Source organism: Pristis pectinata, chromosome 10 (assembly GCF_009764475.1).
Source record: "Pristis pectinata isolate sPriPec2 chromosome 10, sPriPec2.1.pri, whole genome shotgun sequence".
NCBI classification, from domain to species: Eukaryota; Metazoa; Chordata; class Chondrichthyes; order Rhinopristiformes; family Pristidae; genus Pristis; species Pristis pectinata.
In genome coordinates, this window is record NC_067414.1 from 79535260 (window position 1) to 79558437 (window position 23178).

General features: G+C 44.0%; 1 protein-coding gene across 1 annotated transcript in view; it reads left to right on the forward strand.

The window, feature by feature from the left end:
- LOC127575346 (protein FAM110C-like) overlaps positions 1 to 23178 on the forward strand; it is a 115952-nt gene that overhangs the window by 68840 nt on the left and 23934 nt on the right. The window contains exon 2 of the mRNA XM_052025161.1: positions 11295 to 11408. The gene's annotated coding sequence lies outside the window, so the exon portion shown is untranslated. The remainder of the gene's footprint in view (positions 1 to 11294; positions 11409 to 23178) is intronic.

The following is a 23178-nucleotide window of genomic DNA, read 5'->3' on the forward strand; positions in this document are numbered from 1 at the left end:
CTCTTAAAAGACTCTATCGTATCCGCCTCCACCACCATTTCTGGCAGCCCATTCTACGCACTCACCACTCTCTGAGTAAAAAACTTACCCCTGACATCTCCTCTATATCTACTCCCCAGCACCTTAAACCTATGTCCTCTTATGGCCACCATTTCAGCCCTGGGGAAAAGCCTCTGACTATCTACCCAATCAATACCTCTCATCATCTTATACACCTCAATCCGGTCCCCCCTCATCCTCCATCTCTCCAAGGAGAAAAGGCCGAGTTCCCTCAGCCTGCTTTCATAAGGCATGCTCCGCACTCCAGGCAGCATCCTTGTAAATCTCCTCTGTACCCTCTCTATGACTTCCACATCTTTCCTGTAGTGAGGCGAACAGAACTGAACACAGTACTCCAAGTGGGGTCTGACCAGGGACATATATAGCTGCAAGAATACCTCTCGGCTCCTAAATTCAATTCCCCAATTGATGAAGGACAATACACCATATGCCTTCTTAACCACAGAGTCAACCTGCGCAGCCACTTTGAGCATCCTATGGACTCAGACCCCAAGATCCCTCTGATCCTCCACACTGCCAAGAGTCCTACCATTAAGACTATATTCCGCCAACATATTTGACCTACCAAAATGAACCACTTCACACTTATCTGGGTTGAACTGCATCTGCCACTTCTCAGCCCAACTTTGCATCCTATCTATGTCCCTCTGTAACCTCTGACAGCCCTCCAAACTATCCACAACACCTCCAACCTTCGTGTCATCCGCAAACTTATTAACCCACCCCTCCACTTCCTTATCCAGGTCGTTTATAAAAATCACAAAGAGCAAGGGTACAAACCCCTGAGGTACACCACTGGTCACTGACCTCCACTCAGAATACGACCCTTCAACAACCACTCTTTGCCTTCTGTGGGCCAGCCAGTTCTGGATCACACACTGCAATGTCCCCTTGGATCCCATGTCTCCTCACCTTCTCCATAAGCCTTGCATGGGGTACCTTATCAAACGCCTTGCTGAAATCCATATACACTACATATTCTTTAATATAATTCTTTAATTAGCTTGTTTTCGAATTTCTTTTGATAATGTTCTTGTAAAACAATTTAGGATATTTAATTACATTGTTGTTGCAGAGTGTAAGCAATCCAAACTGTTTTGCATTTTAATTTGGATCAAAGGTCTTGATTATTAGCCCAGTGAGATGAGTTGATGTCTCTCTAAGTAATCTGTCAGCACCTAATAAAAGATACCTCTGGACAGAGATACATGGACTAGTGGAATCTCATGTGGATCCAACGAAAAATCCTCCCTGAACTAACTATATGGCAAAATAGGGTTTACTGGTGTCTGAAAGCAGAAGAGGGCAAAATCAAGGTGTGTGTGTGTGTGCGTGCGTGAGTGCGTGCGTGCGTGCGTGCGTGCGTGCGTGTGTGTGTGTGTGTGTGTGGTGGGGGAGGGGGTAATTGGTTACTGGTAGAGTAGGAAAGATCATGAAAGGAAGGGTATTCATGAAAAGGAAGTTAGTGGGAGAAGGAAAGGTAATCAGGAGGGGACAGGGAACAGATTGATTGATCCGTATAACCTTCAGGATGGTGGACAATTAAACAACTCAGTGGAGGAGGAGGTTCCACAAATATCCCCATTCTCAGTGATGGGGGAGCTCAACATATCAGAGAAAGCTGAAGCATCTGCAAGGATTTTCAGCCAGAAGTACTGTGGATGATCCATCTCGGCCTCCTCCTGCGGTCCCCACCATGATAGAACCAGTCTTCAGCCAATTCAATTCACTCCATACAATGTCAAGAAACGGCTAAAGGCATTTCATACAGCAGAAGTGTGCCAATATTATTGAAGATTTGTGCTTCAGGACTTGCTGCGCCCTTGGCCACGTTGTTCCAGTACAGCTACAGCATTGGTGTCTACCCAGCTATGTGGGAAATTGCCCAGGTATGTCCTCTCCACAAGAAGCAGGACAGATCCAACCCAGCCAATTACTAGGCAGTTTACTCCTGATCATCAGCAAACTGACAGAAGGAATCAAGCGGCCCTTACTTAGCAACAACCTGCTCACCAAAGCTCAGGTTGGGTTCTGCCAAAGTCACTCAGTTCCTGACCTCATTACAGCCTTTGTCCAAACATGGACAAAAGAGCTGAGCTCCACAGGTTAAGTGAGAGTAACTGCCCTTGACATCAGGGTAGTCAGTATTTGATCGAGTATGGCATCAAGGAGCCCTGGCTAAACTGGAGTCAATGGTAAGCAGGAGGGTTAACCTTCTTAAATTTAAATTTAAGTTTAACCTTCTGCTGGTTAGGATCATACCTAGCAATAAGAAAGCTGGTTTGGTGGTCAGAGGTCAATCATTGGAGCAACAGGACATCTCTGCAGGAGTTCCTTTGGGTGGTGTCCTAGGCCCAACCATCTTCAACTACTTCAACAATCACAAGGTCAGAAGTAGAAATGCTGGCTGACGATTTCAAAATGTTGGTGTTGGCATTGGTATTGGTTTATTATGGTCACTTGTACCGAGGTACAGTGAAAAACTTGTCTTGCATACCATTTGTACAGATCAATTCATTACACAGATCATTGAAGTAGTACAGGATAAAAACAATAACAGAATACAGAGTAAGATGTCACAGCTACAGGACGTGCATTGCAGGTAGACATTAAGGTGCAAGGTCAAACAAGGTGTGAGGTCAAGAGTCCATCTCATTGTATAAGTGAACCATTCAATAGTCTTATCACCGTGGGATAAAAGCTGTCCGTGAGCCTGTGGTATGTGTCCTTCTGCCTGATGGGAGAGGGGAGGAGAGAGAATGACGCGGGTGGGTGTGGTCTTTGATTATGCTGGCTGCTTCACCAAGGCAACGAGAGGTATAGACATGGAGGGGAGGCTGGTTTCCATGATGTGCTGGGCTGTGTCCACAACTCTCTGCAGTTCCTTGCGGTCCTGGGCAGAGCAGTTGCCATCCCAAGCCATGATGCATCCAGATAGGATGCTTTTCATGGTGCATTGATAAAAATTGGTAAGTGTCAAGAAGGACAATGTTCACCACTCCACAGCACTTGAAGCAGTCTACGTCCTACGTACTTGGAGTACTACGCGCAGTCCTGTTATCTAGCTGTAGGAAGAAGGTCGTTAAGATGGAAAGGGTGCAGAAAATATTCCCAAGGATGTTACTGGGACTGGAGGGCTTGAGTAATAAGGAGAGGCTGGAGAGGCTGGGACTGTTTTCCCTGGAGTGAAGGAGGCTGAGGGGTGACCTCATAGGTTTATAAAATCATGAAATCATAAGATGGATTGTCACTGTCTATTTCCCAGGGTGGGGAGTCTAACATTAGAGGCCATAGGTTTAAGGTGAGAGGGAAAAGATTTAAAGGGGACCTGAGGGTCAAATTTTTCAACACAGAGGGTGGTGGGTATGTGGAACAAGCTGCCAGAGGAAGTGGTAGAGGCAGGTACAATTACAATGTTTAAAAGACATTTGGACAGATACATGGATAGGAAAGGTTTAGAAGGACATGGGCCAAATGCAGGAAAATGGGACTTAGAACCATAGAACTATAGAACACTATAGCACAGAAAACAGGCCATTCGACCCTTCTAGTCTGTGCCGAAACTTTATTCTGCTGGTCCCTTTGAATAGAACCATAGAACACTTACTTAGGAGGACACTTTGATCAATGTAGGCATTGGGCCAAAGGGCTTGTTTCTGTGTTGTCCAATCCCTATCAGCTAAATCTGTCACAAACAACATCTTGTACCTTTTGCCCTTTGATCCATAAATAACACCAAGAGGACATATTAGAAACAATATGAGTTTTATTGACTTGTGTCCAGCCACAACTAATACCACAACTGATTCCAGTCCATGCCAGGTGAGTGGCAGGAGTGAACTCAGAATCTACCTGAATTCTAATCTGATACCCAGTTGGTTGAAAGGATGAGAGGTTGATGGAGGCAGTGGGGATGGTGCTGTGGGGATCACAGGATGTTGGTTGCAGCTGGGTACCCAGGGATTATCTTGCAAAACAGTTAGGCTGGGCTTTACTTTTTTTTCATGGTATTTGAATGTCACAGAAGGTCTTTGTAGAGAGGGATGTCCTCATGCTAACACTTTTGCTTGACTACAAAACCAAAAGTCTCTTATATTTACATCCTATCTTATCCAAGTAATTGTAATCATTAACCATTACACCACAAACATGAAGACTATTTGAGGTGTATTTGGCCCTTTTAATATTGGCCTGGCCCCTCACTCCCCAAAGCTGCAATATTTGACAGCAAGATCTCATCCAAAGCTTAACAGTGAACTCCAACTCAGGAAGACTTCCTGGGAACAAAATTCCACTGGTGGTAAATCTGCCTTGGAGGACATTAAAGCATGTCGCTCCTGGCTGCAATTTTTGACAGTAAGTGATTAGAGTAATTTATTCCATATGTATGACAAATACTTCAGTCATATATATTTAATCAATTCACTACAACAGAAGCAAACTCCCACACATTGCACGTGGCTGGTGACTCAGCGGGACATTACAGTCCAATAGCCAAATGACTCAGTGCAGTGACAAATCTCTCCCCATAGTTCATTGGCATTGGCAGACTTCCATTATCTAGCACCAGGCAATCATTTATCATAAGTCACAAAGAAATAGCAGGAATATAATTTAGGCCCTTGAGCCAGTTCTGCCACTCAATTTGATCACGGCCATCCTCCGCATTTCACCACCAGTCTCCCACCTTTGCTTCATTTTCATTAATTCCCTTATCCAAAAATGTGAGCATTTTGTTAATATATTGAGCATCAGTCACAGAGGACTGTATCGAGTATTCACAGAATCTAATAGGAGGCATGAAGTTGTGTCCTGCGGTGTGCCATTAGTCACATCAGCTCCCCTCCAGAATTGATGGCCTTGATACTATAGTCAGTAACTGGGCACAGGCCAGAACAGGAAAGGTCTAAGTGATGACTTATTGAGTGTCATGAAATTTCATATATTCATAGATATTTACAGCATGAAAGTAGACCATTCAATCCAAAATGTCCCTGATGACCAGAGAAAAAGCTTTCCAGCTTCCCCATTCTTGATCGTTAGCCACATGTATTATGATACATCATGTGCTCATCCAAGTATTTTTTAAGTGAGATTAGGATTTTACCTCCATCATTCTTCAGACAATGAGCTTTTATCCCCCACTTCTATCTGGGCGGAGGATATTCTCTTTCAACGTTGCTACCAGTTACTGTAAATTTACCCCATCCTCACCAACTCACTCTAACTTTTTCTCACTGCCCTCCAGCCCCCACTCCCAATTATACACTATTCTGCTGAGAAAAATGGCCCTTCCCTATTCACCCTGTCTTGGCCTCTCATAATTTTAAACTCCTTGATTAGTTTTCCTCAACCCTCCTCTTTTCCAAATGGAACAGCAGGTCTGCAGTGATAATGGCAGCTGCCCTACCAATGCCAATTCTCTCTGCACAATGAAGGATGCTATTTTGCCCTGTATGGGAATTCCTTTCAACTGTGCCAGTATGTAGAGAATCATTTATTAGAAAAACCTATATACAGAAATCATATTGCTTTCAGTAAGATTATGCAGTGTTTCATATGGGTTAGGGTGACAATAGTCATATTTGCAGCATCATACCTTACGGGCATTATACTATACACCTTCATCACCATCCATGGATATGTCTTATCCAATCATCAGAACAGACTCATCAAAGGTGGGCCATACAAGTAGAGAGGGAATACTCAACATTGAGTCCTCAACATTGATTCTGAAGCTTCACACAATTTCATAGCATGAGGTCAAACATGGCCAAGGAAACCTCCTTCCTGATTACCACATACTTCCCTTTCTCAACTGATAAATCATTGTTCCTCCATGTTGAACAACACTTGGAAGAAGCACTGAAAGGAGCAATTATACGTTTGGTGAGGACTTCAATGTCCATCAGTGAGAGGAGCTTGAGTGCACCACCACTGGCTGAGTTCTAAAGACTAGACTGAGTCTGCAGCAGGTAATGAGTGAACCAACACAAGGAGTTAGCCTACCTGAATTTGTCTGTACCAATATACATCTGCCCATGATAGCATTGGTAGAAGCAAACCACACAGACAAACTTTTGAAGACAAAGTCTCACTTTCACACTGAGGACACTCTCAAAGGAGAGTCAATGGACATTATTTACTTGGATTTTCAGAAGGCCTTTGACAACATGCCACACGCAAGGCTCCAAAACAAGATAAGAGCCCAAGTGTTAGAGGCATTGTACTAGTATGAATAGAAGAATGGCTGACTGGCAGAAAGCAGAAGGTGAACATAAAGGGGTCCTTTTCACAATGGCTGCTGATGACTAGTGGAGTTCCTCAGAGGTCAGTGTTGGGACCACAGCTTTTCATTTTATACATTAATGATCTCAGTGAAGGAACTGATGGCATTGTGGCCAAGTGGAGGGACAGGTTAGAAGAGTGAGCAAAGAAGTTGCAGATGGAATACAGTGTAGGGAAGTGTGGGCTTTGGTAGAATGACTAAAGGTGTAGACTATTTTCCAAATGAGGAGAGAATTCAGAAATCAGAGGTGCAAAGGGGACTTGGGAGTCTTAGTTCAAGATTCCCTTAAGGTTAACTTGCAGGTTGAGTTGGTAGTAAGGAAGGCAAATGCAATGTTAGCATTCATTTCAAGACGACTAGAATATAAAAGCAAGGATATACTGCTGAGGCTGTATAAGGTGTTGCTCAGATTGTATTTGGAATATTGGGAGCAATTTTGGGCCCTGTATTTAAGGAAAGATGTGCTGGCCCTGGAGAGGGTCCAGAGGAGGTTCACAAGAATGATCCCGCGAATGAAAAGCTTAATGTATGAGAAGCATTGATGTATCTGGGCCTGTACTCAATGGAGTTTGGAAAGATGAGGGTGGATTTGAAATACGGAACACTGGAAGGCCTGGATAGGGTGGACATGGAGAGAATGTTTCCATTAGTAGGAGAACCTGGGATCTGAGAGCACAGCCTCAGAATAAAGGGACGTCCCTTTAAGACTGAGATAAGGAGGAATTTTTTCAGCCAGAGGGTGGTGAATCTATAGAATTCATTGGGCTGTGGAGGCCAAGTCATCGGGTATATTTAAGGCAGAGATTGATAGGTTCTCGATTGGTACGGAGGTTAACAGTTACAGGAAGAAGGCAGGAGAATGTGGTTGAAAAAAAATCAGCCATGATTGAATGGTAAAGTAGGCTCGATGGGCCAAATGGCCTAATTCTGCTCCTATATCTTATGGTCTTACAGTTATGGTCTATCCATTGTGGCACTAATACCATGAAAAATGGATTAGACTCAAAACATATCTGGCAACTCAAAACTGGGCATCCATCAGCAGCAGCAGAATAGTATACCAACATACCTGTAACCTCATGGCCCTGCATATCCCTCACCATATCAATACTTTCAAACTAGGAGATCAACCTGCATCAATGAAGTGTGCAGAAAGAGCATACAGGGAGCAGAGCCAGGCTTACCTATGTGCCAGCCTAATTGAGACACAGGAATACATGCATACAAAACAGCAAAAACAATATGCAATAGACAGAGCAATCTCATAACCAACAGGTCAGATTGAAGCTCTGCAGTCCTACCATATCTGATTGTGAATGGTGATGGACAATCAAACAGCTAATGGGGGAAGGAGGCTGCAAGAATATCCCCAATATCCCCATCCTCAATGATGGCAGGGGCAAGCACATGAGTTATAAGAAAAGGCCTAGGCATTCACAACAACATTCAGTAGAAGTGTCAAACAGATGATCCATCTTGGCATCCTCCTTTAACACCTCCCATCACAGAAGCCAGTTTGATTCACTCCCTGCAATATCAAAAAACAGCTGAGAGCATTGAACACCCTTGGCAAGTGGTGTGCTACAGGGATTGCTGCTTGGTCCCCTGTTGTTTGTCAAGTAAATTTTAAATTTTTTTAAATTTTTTTTATTTACAACGTGGTACAGGCCCTTCCAGCCCAACGAGTCCGCACCACCATTTTAAACCCAAATTAACCTACCCGTACGTCTTTTTTTTAGAATGTGGGAGGAAACCGGAGCACCCCGGAGGAAACCCACGTAGACATGGGAGAACGTACAAACTTCTTACAGACAGCGACGGGAATCGAACCCCGATCGCTGAACATTAACAATTGTTAAGTACATTAACAATTTGGATGAGAATATAGATGGCATAATTAGTAAGTTTGCAGGTGACAACAAAATTGGTGGTATAGTGGACAGTGAAAAAAGCTGTATAAGGTTACAATGGGATATTGATCAACTGGTAAAATGGGCAAAGGAATGGCAGATGCAATTTAACTCAGGCAAGTGCAAAGTGATGCATTTTGGGAAGTTAAACACAGGACAGACACAGTGAATGGCAGGGCCCTGGTGAGTGTTGTTGAACAAGAGAGATTGAGGGATATAAGTAAAAGTACACATTACCCTGAAAGTAGCAACATAGGTAGACAGGCAGCGAAGAGGGCGTATGGCACTCTTGCCTTCATCGGTCGTGGCATCAATACAAGAGTTAGGATATAATGATACAATTGTATAAAACATTTGTTAGGCCACACTTGTGCAGTATTGTGAGCAGGTCTGCTCACCATGTTATAGCAGGGATGTGATTAAGCTAGAGAGGTGCACAAAAAATTCACAATGATGTTGCCTGGACTGGAGGGCTTGAGTTATAGGGAGAAATTGGATGGGCCGGAACTGTTTCCACTGGAGTGAAGGAATCTGAGGAGTGACTTTGTAGAGGTTTACACAATCATGAGAGGCATAGGTAGGGTAGATAGTTTTTTTTCTTCAGGGTAGGGGAGTCTAAAACTAGAGGCATAGGTTTAAGATGAGAGGGGAAAGATTGAAAGAGGATCAGAGGGGCAATTTTTTTAGACAGAGGATGGTGGGCATTTGGAATAAGCTGTCAGAGAAGGTGGTAGAGTTGGGTATAATTATAATGTTTAAAAGACATTTGGACAAGTACATGGGTAGGAAAGGTGTAAAGGATTATGGGCCAAATGTAGGCAAATGGAACTAGCTTAGATGGGCATCTTGGCCGGCATGACTCTCTGACTTCCATCATAAGGTCTGATGTGGGTATGTTTACTGATGATTGCGCAATTCATAGCTCCTCAGCAACTGAAGGGTGCCTATATTCAGTGAGTCCTGGCAACATTTAGGCATGGGGTAATAAGTGGCAAATAATATTCACACCACAAAAGTGTCAGGTAATAACCATCTCCAACAAGAGAGAGTCAAACTACCTACCCTTCACATTCAATGGGATTACCATTGCTGTGTCCCACACCTGTGGTTAGGGTTAGGGTTAGTGAGTCCAACCACCATTGATCAGAAATTCATTTGAACCAACTACATAAGTTACCTAAGTATTGTGGCTTATTAGGGACTAAGTATTCATGGTAAGTGACACCCCAAAGCCTTTTGACCATTTGCCAGGCACAAGTCAGGAGTATGATGAAATATTCTCCACTTGATTGGATGAGTGCAGCTCCAGCAATACTCAAGAAGCTTGAAGCTTTCCAAGATGAAGCAATCCATTTGACTAGCAACCTGTGCACCGCACTGAACATTAATTGCCTCTTCAATGACCAACAGAGCCTGCAGTGCATACCTCCTACAAAATGCACTGCATTTATTTGCCCAGGCTACTCCAGTGGCACCTCTCAAATCTGCAACCTTTACCACCAAGGAGGACAAGAGCAGCAGGTGCATAGGAACACCATCTTGACTTGAAAATGTATCATCGATCCTTCACTGTCACTCCTGGAACTTCCCAACCAGCTGCGAGGTGGGAGTATCTTCACCAGAAAAACTTAAGTGGTCCAAGAAGGTAGCTCACCACCATCTTCTCAAGGGTAATTAGGAATGGGCAATAAACATTGGCCTTGCTAGAAAAGTTCACATCCCGGAAAATGGATAATAAGAGGACACTGATATGCTAGAACCCAGAATGCTCTACCAATTTTCCAGATCCAAAACCAATCCACTGATATATTTCAATTCGCAAGTGCCCGTTTCTTGCTATCTTTGATTCCTCTCCCTGGAGTCAGGTCTTTGCTCAACCCAAGCAGGACTCTGGTCATGATGTAAAGGGGTGGCATAGTGGCATAACTGTTGCCTCACAGCTCCAACAACTCGGGTTCAATCCTGACCTCTTTGTGGAGTTTGTGTGATCTGTGTGTGGAGTCTGCAGTTTTCTTTGTGACCATGTGGTTTTCCTCCAGATGCTCCAGTTTCCTCTCACATTCCAAAGACATGCAGGTTGGTAGCTTAATTGGCCACTGTAAATTGTCCCTAGAGTGTAGGTGAGTGATGGAATCTGAGGGAGTTATGGAAATGTGGGGAGAATTAAATGTGATTTGTGTAAGGTTAGTGTAAATGGGTGCTTGGAGGTTGGTACCGGCTGGCTGGGCCAAGGGGTCTGTTTCTGTGTTGCATGCCTCTATGATTTTATAACTTTGAGTTGCGTAGGGAAGTATGTGACTGGTCCTGCAGAAGACAAATGAGTGTCTGCATGTTACCTCTCTGCTCCTGCAGGAGGTGGTAGAATCAGATACAATAATGGCATTTAGGAAGCATTTAGACAATGCCTTGAATAGTCAAGGCATAGTCCTAATGGGTGCCTCTGAAATATCTGATGCCACTACCTCTTCTAGCAGAATATTCCAGATACCAACCACTTGCTGTGTAAAAATATTTCCCCTCAGATCCCCTTCAAAACTCCTTCCTCTCACCTTTAACCGAAGCCTTCCTGTTTTTGATACCCTACATAACTAAAGCATAACCTCCCTTCTTCAATATTCAATTTCCCCAAAAATAAATGATCACATTCTGTTCACTTTCCTAATTACACAGTACCTGCATATTAGTCTTTTGGGAATAATGCATTCGGACACCCAGTAGCCTCACTATTTAGAAATGTTTGTTTCATTTTTCCTGCCAAAGTATTTAATTTCAGTTTCCCACATTTTACTCCATTTGCCAGATCTTTGTGTCATCAACAAATTTAGCATTCACGCCTTCAGTGCATTCATCCAAGTAATTTACACAAACTATAAAAAACTGAGGTCCCAGCACTGAACCAATGGCACATCACACATTGCTTCTTGTCAACCAGTTTACGAGTTCACTCTTTCTTATCACCTATTCATGCACCATATCAAATGCCTTTGGAAATCTAACCAAAATACTCATTGGCTTCCCTTTTTCTCTACTGGCAGGCCTAGCAGCAAGGAGGGGGAGCAAGCTCTAGCAGGAGTCACCATTTTGGAGCGGCCATTTTGGTGGAAGTGCTGCAGTTGGTGAGCATCGGGCTTCAGTGAGTAGCAGACAAGGTAAGGTTTTTTTCTTCAATCTTACTATCTCATAGTGAGGTTATGGAGGCTGGGGCAGTGGTATGGTCCTCCTCCAGGATAGGGGAGATCACTTTTCCAATGTCCCTGATGACTACACCTGCAGGAAGTGTGTCCAGCTGCAGCTCTTAGAGCAGTTAGAGCTGCCAATGGACTTGTTATGGAGCAGCCTGGACGTGGAAAATGTAGTAGACAGTGCATTGGCTGAGCTGATCACTCCACAGGTACAGAAAGAAAGGAGATAGTTTACCACCAGGAAGGACAGACAGGGCAGGCAGGTGGTGCAGGAGACACCTGTGGTCATTCCCTTCTCTAATAAGTATACCCTGCTGGATTCTTTCGTAGCCTCAAAAGAGACTTCAGGTTGGTATGTTGTCTTCTTTATGCTATGATCAAGAATGTTTCAGAGAAGCTGCAAGACATTCAGAAACGGGAGGTTGAACAGCCAGAGGCTGTAGTACATGTAGGTACCGCTGACGTACATGTAGGTACCACTGACATAGGTAGGAGAGGGGATGAGGTCCTGCAACATGAGTTTAGGGAGCTAGGTAGCAATATAAAGAGCAGGACCTCTAGATTGCTTGCAGTACCATGAGCTGGTGAGTATAGGAATAGAAGGATTGATCAGAGGAGTATGTGGCTGAAGGGTGGTGCAAGATGATGGGCTTTAGGTTCCTGGATCTTTAGGACCATTTCTGGCGAAGGTGGGACATGTATAAGCAGGATGAGTTGTACCAGAATGGGACCAACATCCTTGCTGGCAGGTTGGCTTGTGCTGTTGGGGAATGCTTAAACTGAGTTGGCAGGGGAAAGGAGCTCACAGTAGTTGTTCAGATGGAGATGTACAGTCATCTGGAAGAGAAAGAGTGCGTAAGTCCAGCAGGCAGAACAAGCAAGTAAGTGTGCATCAAGGGAATTCAAAGCTAAATTGCACCTATTTGAATGCAAGGAATATAACTAGTAAAGTAGTTTTAGTTAACATGGAAGTCTGTGATATTGTTGCCTTCTCTAAGACATGGTTGAAGGACAGGCAGGATTGGCAACTCAGGTATGGAATTTTCAGGTGAGACAGAGGGAGGAGTAAAAGGGGAGGAAGTATTGCACTGTTAGTCAAAAATTGCATTACTTCAGTGCTAAGGGATGCTTCTCAAACAAAAAAGGTGTCATCATTTTGCTAGGGGTGTATTACAGATCTCCCAACAGTCAACAGGAGGTAGAGGAACCTATACGTAGGCAGATATGAGAAAGGTACAATAAAAATGGCCGATTTCAATTTCCCTTCTATAAACTGGAATTGCCTTAGTGTTAAAAGCATGGGTGGAATTTCTGAGGTGTGTCCAGGAGACCCTTTTGATGCAATATGTGGATAGGCCAATAAGGGAATGAGTATTACTGGACCTTATCTTGGGGAATGTAGCTGGTCAAGTAGATGGAATGTCAGTGGGGGATTGTTTTGGAGATAGTATCCATAACCCTGCATATTTTAAACTTGTTAAGGAAAAGAAATAGGATAGACCAGTAATAAAGGTCTTAAACTGGTGGAAGGCCAATTTCATTAACATAAAGGAGGATCTACAAAGGTAGATTGTAGCACCTACTTGCAGTTAAGTCTACACCTGCACATTGGGAAGCATTCAAAGGAAAAATTCAAAGAGTTCAAGGCCAACATGTTCCTGTAAGGGTAAAAGCCAGAGAAAAAAGTAGAGGAAACCTTGGATGTCAAGGGATATTGAGGGTTGGATAAAGAAAAAAACTGGAAGCATTAGGCAGGTACAGAGAATTAATGACAGGGAAAGGGCCACCAAGAGTATGAAACTAGAGGGAAATGTTAAAAAAGGAAATTAGGAAGGCATGAAAAAATAATTGGCAGACAGGATTAAGGTAAATGTGGAGGTGTTCTACAAGAAAATATTCAAAGGGCAAAAGAATAACAAGGTAAATTGTAGGGCACAGTAGGGACAACGTGGGCAACGCATGCAGTGAGCCAGAAGGAAAGGCGAAGTCCTAAATGAATACTTTTCACTGGTATTCACAAAAGAAATAGACTTTGAAGTTGTAGGATTCAGTGAAGAGATAGGTGTAAGTATAGTGCAGGTTACCAGAAATAAAGAAGAGGATGCCTTAACGGGCTTAATGGTGGATAAATCCCCAGGATCAGATGGGATTTATTCCAGGCTGCTATGGGAGGCAAGGGAAGAAATTTTAATATCTTTGCTGGACACAAGTGAAGTATCAGATGACTGGAAGACAGAAAATGTGGTCCTCCTTTTCAAGAAAGGCAGCAGGGAAAAACCTGGTAACTCTAGACCTGCGAGTCTCACATCAGTGGTAGGGAAATACTGGAAGAAATTCTGAGAGAGAGGATTAGTGATGACTTGGAAAAGTAGGAACTAATTGGAGATGCCAAAATAGCTTTGTCAAGGGCAGATCTTGTTTGACCAATTTCACTGAATTCGTTGAAGAGGTAAAAAACTGCATTGATGAGGGCAGGGTAGTAGATGCAAGTTACAAATGGTAGGGTCTTAGGGAGTATTGAAGAAAGGAGCAACCTTGGAGTACAAGTTCAAAGATCCTATAAGGTGGCAACACACATAGATAATGAATGCATATTGGATACTGCCTTAATTAGTCGGGGCATTGAGTATAGAAGTAGGGAGGCTATATTCCAAACCTTCGTCAGACTGCAGCGGGAGTACTGCATGCAGTTCTGGTCACTATTCTAAAGGAAGGATGTGATAGCAATGGAGAGGGTGCAGAGGAGATTCGCTTGGATCTTGCCTGGGATGGAGCAGTTCAGTTATGAAGAGAGACTGGAGGGGCGAGGTCTGTTCTCCCTAGAGAGAAGGAACTTGTTTGAGGTGGATAAAATTATGAGGGATCTAGATAGGGTAGACTGCAGGACACTTTTCTCCATATCAGAGATAGATAAAACTAGAGGACATGGACTTAGAGTAAGGGGAAAGAGATTTAGAGTCATAGAGTCATACAGCGTGGAAATAGGCCCTTCAGCCCAACTCGTCTATGCCCATCTGTCTGCATTTGGCGCACAGCCCTCAGATAGGATTTAGAGGGTATCTGAGGGGTACATTCCTCACTTATTAGAGAATGGTGAGTACCTGGAATGCACTGCCTGAAAGAGTGGTTGAAGTTGGGTCACTGCCAGCATTTAAGAATTGTCCAGATAAACACTTGGATTGTTTAGGCATAGAAAGCTATGGACCAAGTGCTGCAAGATGAGAATGATATGGATGGGTGCACAAGTCGGCATGGATGAATTGGGCAGAGGTGAAAGAGGGAGGGAGTCGCATTCCTAATCAAGGATAGTATCACCACTGCATAAAGGGAGGATGTTGTGGAGGGATCATCAACTGAGCCAGTGTGGGTGGAAGTCAGAAACAGGAAGCGAACAATCACTCTATTGGGAGTATTCTATAGGCCACCCAATAGCAACCAGGACACTGGGGAGCAGATAAGTAGGCAGGTTTTGGAAAGATGCAAAAATAACAGGGTTGTTGTCATGGGTGACTTCAACTTCCCTAATATTGATTGGCACCTCCTTAGTGCAATAGGTTTAGATGAGGCAGAATTTGTTAGGCGTGTCCAGGAAGGATTCCTGACATAGTATGTGGACAGGCTGACTTAGGGAGAGGCCATACTGGATCTAGTAATAGGCAATGAAGCTGGTCAGGTGACAGACCTCTCGGTGGGTGAGCATTTCAGAGACAGTGACCACAACTCCCTGATCTTTAGCATAGCCACGGAAAGGACAGGAGCAGACGATATGGGAAAGTATTTAATTGGGGGAGGGCTAATTACGACGGTATTAGGCAGGAACTTAGGAGCGTAAATTGGGAACAGATATTCTCAGGGAAATGCACAACAGAAATGTGGAGATTGTTTAGAGAACACTTGCATATGGTTCTGGATGGGTTTGTCCCACTGAGACAGGGAAATGATGGTAGTGTGAAGGAACCATGACTGGAAAGAGAAGTGGAACATTTAGTCAAGAGGAAGAAGGAAGCATACTTAAGGTTTAGGAAGCAAAAATCAGACAGGGCTCTTGATAGTTATAAGGTGGCCAGGAAAGAGCTTAAGAAGGGACTTAGGAGAGCTAGAAGGGGACATGAGAAGGCCTTGGTGAGTAGGATAAAGGAAAACCCCAAGGCATTCTACACACATGTGAAGAATAGGAGGATGACTAGAGTGAGGGTAGGACCACTTAGGGATAAGAGGGAAATAAGTGTCTGGAGTCAGAAGAGGTAGGGGAGGTCCTTAATGAATCCTTTGCTTCAGTGTCCACCAGAGAGGGGGGCTTTGACGAATGAGAGGTCAGCGTGGAATAGGCTAATGTGCTGGAGCATGTTGATGTTAAGAAAGAGGCAGTGTTGGAGCTTCTGAAAACATTAGGATAGATAAGTCCCTGGGGCCGGACAGGATATACCCCAGGTTACTACTGCAAGCAAGGGAAGAGATTGCTTGGGCGTTAAAGATGACCTTTGCATCCTCTCTGGCCACAGGAGAGGTGCAGAGGATTGAAGGATGGCAAATCTTGTTCCGTTTTTCAAGAAAGGTAATGAGGATAATCCTGGGAATTATAGACCAGTGCATCTTATGTCAGTGGTGGGCAAACCATTGGAGAGGATTCTTAAGGATAGAATTTATGAGCATTTGGAGAAGCATAGTCTTATTAGGGATAGTCAACATGGCTTTATGAGGGGCAGATCATGCCTCACAAGCCTAATTTAGTTTTTTGAGGGCGTGACAAAACAAATTGATGAAGGTAGAGCAGTGGATGTGGTGTATATGGATTTTAGTAAGGTGTTTGACAAGATTCCCCATGGTAGGCTCATCGAGAAAGTCATGAGGCATGGGATCCATGGAAATTTGGCTGCATGGATTCAGAATTGACATACCCATAGAAGGCAGAGGGTGGTAGTAGATGGAGAGTATTCTGCCTGGAGGTCAGTGACTAGTGGTGTTCCACAGGGATCTGTTCTGGGACCCCTATTCTTTGTGATTTTTATAAATGGAAGGGTGGATTAGTAAATATGCAGATGACACAAAAGTTGGTGGTGTTGTGGTTAGTGTAGAAGGTTGTCATAGGTTACAGATGCAGAGCTGAGCAGAGAAGTGGCAGATGGAGTTCAATCTATAAAAGTGTGAAGTGATACAAGGTCAATGACAGGATTCTTAGCAGTGTGGAGGAACAGAGAGATCTTCGAGTCTAAGTCCATAGATCCCTCAAAGTTGCCATGCAAGTTGACAGGATAGTTAAGAAGGCGTATGGTATGCTGGCCTTCATTAGTCGGGGGATTGAGTTCAAGAGCCGTGAGGTAATGTTGCAGCTCTATAAAACTCTGGTTAGACCACACTTGGAGTATTGTGTTCAGTTCTGGTTGCCTCATTGTAGGAAGGATGTGGAAGCTTTAGGGAGGGTACAGAGGAGATTTACCAGGATGCTGCCTGGATTACATGTCTTATGAGGAAAGGTTGAGTGAGCTAGGGCTTTTCTCTTTGGAGCGTAGGAGGATGTGTGGTGACTTGATAGAGGCATTTAAGATTATGAGAGGCATAGACAGAGTGGACAGCCAGCACCTTTTCCCCAGGGCGGCAATGGCCAATAACAAAATACATCCGTTTAAAGTGAGTGGAGGAAAGTTTAGGGTCACAGGTAGGTTTTTTACACAGAGAGTGGTAGGTGCCTGGAACGTACTGTTGGGGGTGGTGGTATAGGCTGATGCAATAGGAACATTTAAAATACTCTTAGATTGGCGCATAGGTGTAAGAAAAATGAAGGTTGCGGGCTGTGTAGGAGGGAAGGGTTAGATTGATCAAAGATATTGGCCTACGATACAGTAGAGTAGTGGTTAGCGCGATGCTATTACAGCGCCAGCGATCGGGGTTCGATTCCCGTCGCTGTCTGTAAGGAGTTTGTACATTCTCCCGTGTCTGCATGGGTTTCCTCTGGGTGCTCCAGTTTCCTCCCACATTGCAAAGATGTACGGGTAGGTTAATTTGGGTTTAAAATGGGCGGCGCGGACTCGTTGGGCCGGAAGGGCCTGTTACCACGCTGTAAGTAAAACTTAAATTTAAAGGACCCGTACTATGTTGTACTGGTCTATGTTCTACGTTCAAGCCCTCCAGTCCCAGCAACATCCTTGTGAATCCTTTCCCTATCGTCTCTACAATACTCCAGCTGCGCAGTTCTGGTCACCATGCTATAGGGAGTCTTGTAATGTCTTGTACAGCTGTAACCCAATGTCCCAACTCTTGTACTCAATGCCCCGACCAATGAAGGCAAGTATGCCATTTGCCTTCTTCACCATCCTGTGTACCTGTGGTTTGTTTACTCTTTTTTTAAAGTATCTATAGAAACTCTAACTATCTGTTTTCATATTTCTGGCTTGCTTTAGAGATGTACAAATGGCCACTTTTCAAAGGAGATGTGTGGGGCAAGTTTTTTTACACGGAGGGCAAGTTGTTTTTACACAGAGAGTGGAAGGTGCCTGGAACAGGCTGCAGTGGTTGAAGCAAATAAGATAATGGCATTTTAGAGGCTGTTAGACACATGAACATGCAGGGAATGGAGGGATCATGTCAAGGTAGAAGGGAATTATTTTCATTCAGCATTATGTTTGACATAGACATTGTGGGCCAAGGTGCCTGTTCCTGTACTATGTTTTATGGATGTTACTTCTGAGGAGATGAAATTAAACTTGGAGGTAATCTGTACCCAGTGAGTCCAGTTGGAAAGTACAGATGAACAACTGCATCAGATGTGATTCTTCCAAGAGTTGAATGATCTCCTGGCTGCACATTGTCCAGAGGAATACACTCGGGTGAACAGACATTTACTGGAATTAAAGTAACAGTTCCCTCTTTGTCTACATAATGCGGAGGGTGCGGTAGGGAAGTAGTGGGTGAACCGGGGCCAGTCTGGCCAAAGAAGGTTTAAAGAAAAAATGTTCTCATGTTTGGAAAATGTGTGTGCTGGTGCTGTTTGCTGAACAGAACCAGCAGCATTTTCATGTTTTGACATGCGTTTTGCTTTCAAGCTTGGACAAGACAGCAGCCACTGCACATTGTCAAGTAGGTGTTAGAATTGTTTAGTTTTTGTTATCAGATTTTTCAAGTAATTTTCCATTCCTCAGAGGCACAGGAATTGTTGATATGCTGGTAGAAATTAGTAATCATGGGACGGCCTTTGGTTTTTGATTGGGGATGATAGCATGTACTGAAAGGCATCAATCAAGTTATGCCTGATTGCTCAACCTTGGAGGCTGATGGTAAAGTGCAGCATGCTGGTAAGCTCTGCATCATTTGGCAAAGGAGGTTTGCAATAGAATCTGTCTCAAGACTATGTTTACTAACCAAAAAAACAAAGGCAAGATTCATGAGGACAGAAAACATCCAACGAAAACACGTACACAAATCAGTTAGCCCAACTGGTGTCACGGACAGAAAGGGAAATGTGGGCGGCATGGTAGTGTAGCAGTAAGTGTAATGCTACTACAGCGCCAGCGACCCAGGTTCAATACCTGCTACCGCCTGTAAGGAGTGTGTACATTCTCCCTGTGTCTGCGTGGGTTCCTCCGGGTGCTCCAGTTTCCTCCCACATTCCAAAAGACGTTCAGGTTAGGAGCTGTGGGCATGCTATGCTGGCGCTGGAAGAGTGGTGACACTTTCGGGCTGCCCCCCAGCACATTCTCAGTAACACAAAAAGATGCATTTCACTGTGTTTTGATGTACATGTGATGAATAAATAAATAAAATGTCTATCTTATAAGATCCAAGTAATGTTTTTTTGGGCCTCTAGAATTCATTTTATTCACTTGCAGCATGTGCGAATCGCTGGCTAAACCACTATGTATTGTCCATCTGTTCTGCCCATGAGAGAGTTGTGACAAAACACCTTTGAACTGATTATCTTACCAGACCACACAAGAGGGCAGTTAAGGGTCAACCACAATCTGACTCCAGACTCACAAAAGAGCGGGTAAGGGCAGCAGATTTCCTCACTGTGAGTAGGCCAGTTTGACAAGTCGGCCACACATGGATCATAGATTCAGAGAATTAGACAGCATGGAAAAAGGCCCTTCAGCCCAGCTCATCCATGTTGACCAAGATGCCTATCGAAGCTAATCCAATTTGCCTGCATTTGGCGTAATTCCCTCTGAACCTTTCTTATCCATGTACCTGTCCAACTATCTTTTAAACACTGTACTTATACTCCACCTATCACCTCTTCTGGTAGCTTGCACCATATAAATATTTACTCTCTCTCACCTTAAATCTATGCCCTTTAGTTTTATATACCCCTATCCTGGGAAAAAAATGTGACTGTTGACCCTATCAATCCCCCCTCATGATTTTATAAACCTCTATAAGGTCACCCTTCAGCTTCCTTTGCTCCAGGGAAAACAGTCCCAGCCTATCCAATCTCTGCTTATAACTGAAGCCCTCCAGTCCCAGCAACATCCTTTTGATACTTTTCTGCACCCTCTCTGGCTTAATTACATCCTTCCGACCGTATGGTGACCTGAACTGCATACAATATTCCAAGTGCGGCCTAACCATCATTTTGTACAATCGTATCATGACATCTCAACTCACGTACTAGATGCCATGGCCGATGAAGGCAAGCATGCCATATGCTTTCTCCACCAACTTGTCCACCTGTGTCACCACTGTCAGGAAACTATATACTAGTACTCCTAGGTCTCTCTGTTCAACAACACTACTAGGGTCCTGCCATTCACTGTGTATGTCCTGGCCTGATTTAACTTCCCAAATGCATCACTTTGCATATGCGCGAGTTAAATTCTATCTGCCATTCCTTTGCACACTTTCCCAGTTGATCAATATCCTCCTTCACCATCCACTATACCACCAATTCTGGTGTCATCTGCAAACTTACTAATCATGCCACCTACATTCTCATCCAAATCATTACTATACTGTATATAACAAACAGAAGGGAAGCCAGCATTGATCCCAACAACACATCACTGCTCACAGGCATCCAATCTGAAAAACAACCCTCCACTACCACCCTCTGGCTCCTTCCACCAAACCAATTTTGTATCCACTTTGCTAACTAACCCTGGATCTCATGTGTTCTAACCTGCAGGATCAGCCTACCATGTGATACCTCGTCAATGGCCTTGCTAAAGTCCATGTAGACAACGTCCACCACACTGCCCTCGTCAGTCATAGAACATAGGACATAGAACAGTACAGCACAGGAACAGGCCCTTTGGCCCACAATATTGTTCCAAACCAATTACATTAGTAATAAAATGCCCAACTAAACTAATCCCTCTGCCTACACAACGTCCATATCCTACTACTTCCATCACATTCATGTGCCTGTCTAAGAGCTTCTTGAATGCCCCTATCATATTTATCTCTGCCACCACCCCAGGCAGCACATTCCAGGCACCTACCACTCTCTGTGTAAAAAGCTTGCCCCGCACATCTCCTTTGAACTTACTCATCTCACCTTAAATACATGCCTTCTGGTATTACACATTTCAACGCTGGGGAAAAGAAATTGGCTGTCTGCTCTGTCTATGCCTCTCATTATTGTATAAACCTCTATCAGATCTCCCCTCAGCCTCTGCTGCTCCAGAGAAAGCAGCCCAAGTTTGCCCAACATCTCCTCATAGCACATGCCCTCTAATCCAGGCAGCATCTTGGTAAACCTCTTCTGCACCCTCTCCAAATCCTCAACATCCTTCCTATAATGGGGTAAACAGAACTGAATGCAATACTCCAGATGCGGCCTAACTAAAGTTTTATAAAGCTGCAGCGTAACTTCCTGACTCTTGAACACAGTGCCTCGACTAATGAAGGCAAGCATGCCATATGCCTTCTTTATCACCCTATCAATTTGTGTAGCCACCTCCAGGGAGCTATGAACGTGGACCCCAAGTTCCCTCTTAAGGGTCTTGTTTAACCGCCTTTTTCCCAGAAGAACTTAGTGCCCCCCCCATACCCCTTCAAGCAGAAGAGGAGGCCAGTGCCCCTCCCTCACCATCTACCATTTCATTCAATCTAATCTGAGCATCAATTATGAATATCATAAACATAATGAAAATCACAGAAGCAATTTTACATAACAAATGAAGATGATTCTTTTGTCTCTTTTTGGGACAAAATCTGCAGAAGTAATTGATGCTCAGGTAGACGAAGGCAGTTGATGTTGTCTATTTGGACTTTAGCAAGGCCTTTGACAAGATCCCACATGGCAGGCTGATCCGGAAGGTTAGGCCCCATGGAATCCAGGGAGAGCGAGTTATGTGGATTCAAAATTGGCTCAGAGGTATGAAGCAAAGGGTGGTGGTTGAAGGTTGTTTCTCGTAATGGATGCCGGTGAGTAGTGGTGTGCTGCAGATGTCAGTGTTGGGACCCTTGTTGTAAATGTGGAAAGTTTTGGAAAGTCAAACCAACTAGGACATATACCATGAATGGTCGGGCACTAGGGAGTGTAATGGAACAGAGGGACCTAGGAGTACAAGTGCATAGTTCATTGAAAGTGGCATCTCAGGTAGGCAGGGTGTTGAAAAAAGGGTTTAGCATGCCTGCCTTCATCAGTCAGTGCATTGAGTATAGGAGTTGGGACATTATGTTGCAGTTGTCTAAGTTGTTGGTGAGGCCACACTTGGAGTACTGTGTAGAGTTTTGGTCACCCTGTTATAGAAAAGACATGGTTAAACTGGAAAGAGTGCAGAAAAGATTTATGAGGGTGTTGCCAGGACTAGAGGGCCTGAGTCATAGGAAGAGGTTGGCTGGGCTAGGTCTTTATTCCTTGAAATGTAGGAGAATGAGGGGCGACATTATAGAAATGTTTAAAAATATGAGAGGCATAGATAAGGTGGACAGTAACAGTCTTTTTTCCAGGGTAGCGGAGTCCAAAACCACAGGGTGTAGGTTTAGGGTGAGAGGGGAAAGATTTAAAAGGGACCTGAGGGGCAACATAGAGGATGGTGAGTATATGGAATAAACTGCCAGAGGTAGTGGTGTAGTGGTTGAGGCAGGTACAATAGTATCATTTAAGCACTTGGATATGTACATAGAAGGGTGGGGCTTAAAGGGATATGGGCCGAACACAGGAACTTGGGACTAGCTGTGTGGGCACCGTAATCGGCATGGACTCATTGTACTGAAGGACCTGTATCCGTGCTGTATAGCACTATGACTCTGTGAGCAGAAAAGTAGCAGTACTGACCTCTGTGGCCAATTCCACAACATAGGCATCCACTACAAGAAATCAGAAAATATAAACAAAGGTGATTCTCAAAACATCTGTGAGGACCTGGGCTACAGCAGGAGAGAATGGAACATGGCTACCTCCAAAAATGAGTCAAACCTTTGCTATAAGGTTTACACCAAAGGAAAACAAAAATAACTAATTCAGTTAATGAAAATCACAGAAGCAATTTTACATAACAAATGAAGATGATTCTTGTGTCTCTTTTTGGGACAAAATCTACAGAAGTGATTGACTCTTGTTCAGTAGTTTGAATGGCAATTAACTGAAAAATGTGTCCTGCCGCCACTGTTTACAGCATTCACTGACCAATTAAGCTGTGGCTTGTGCTTGTTAGATGAGAGCACAAGAAACACTGCAGAACTAGTGCTACGTCTATCACACAACAACCACAAATACCTCAGTTGGGTGCCTGCAGGCAAGTTCTTCTAGTGTGTGTTACGAGGTGTGGTGCTGACACACCAGCCAGGCAAAAGGAGT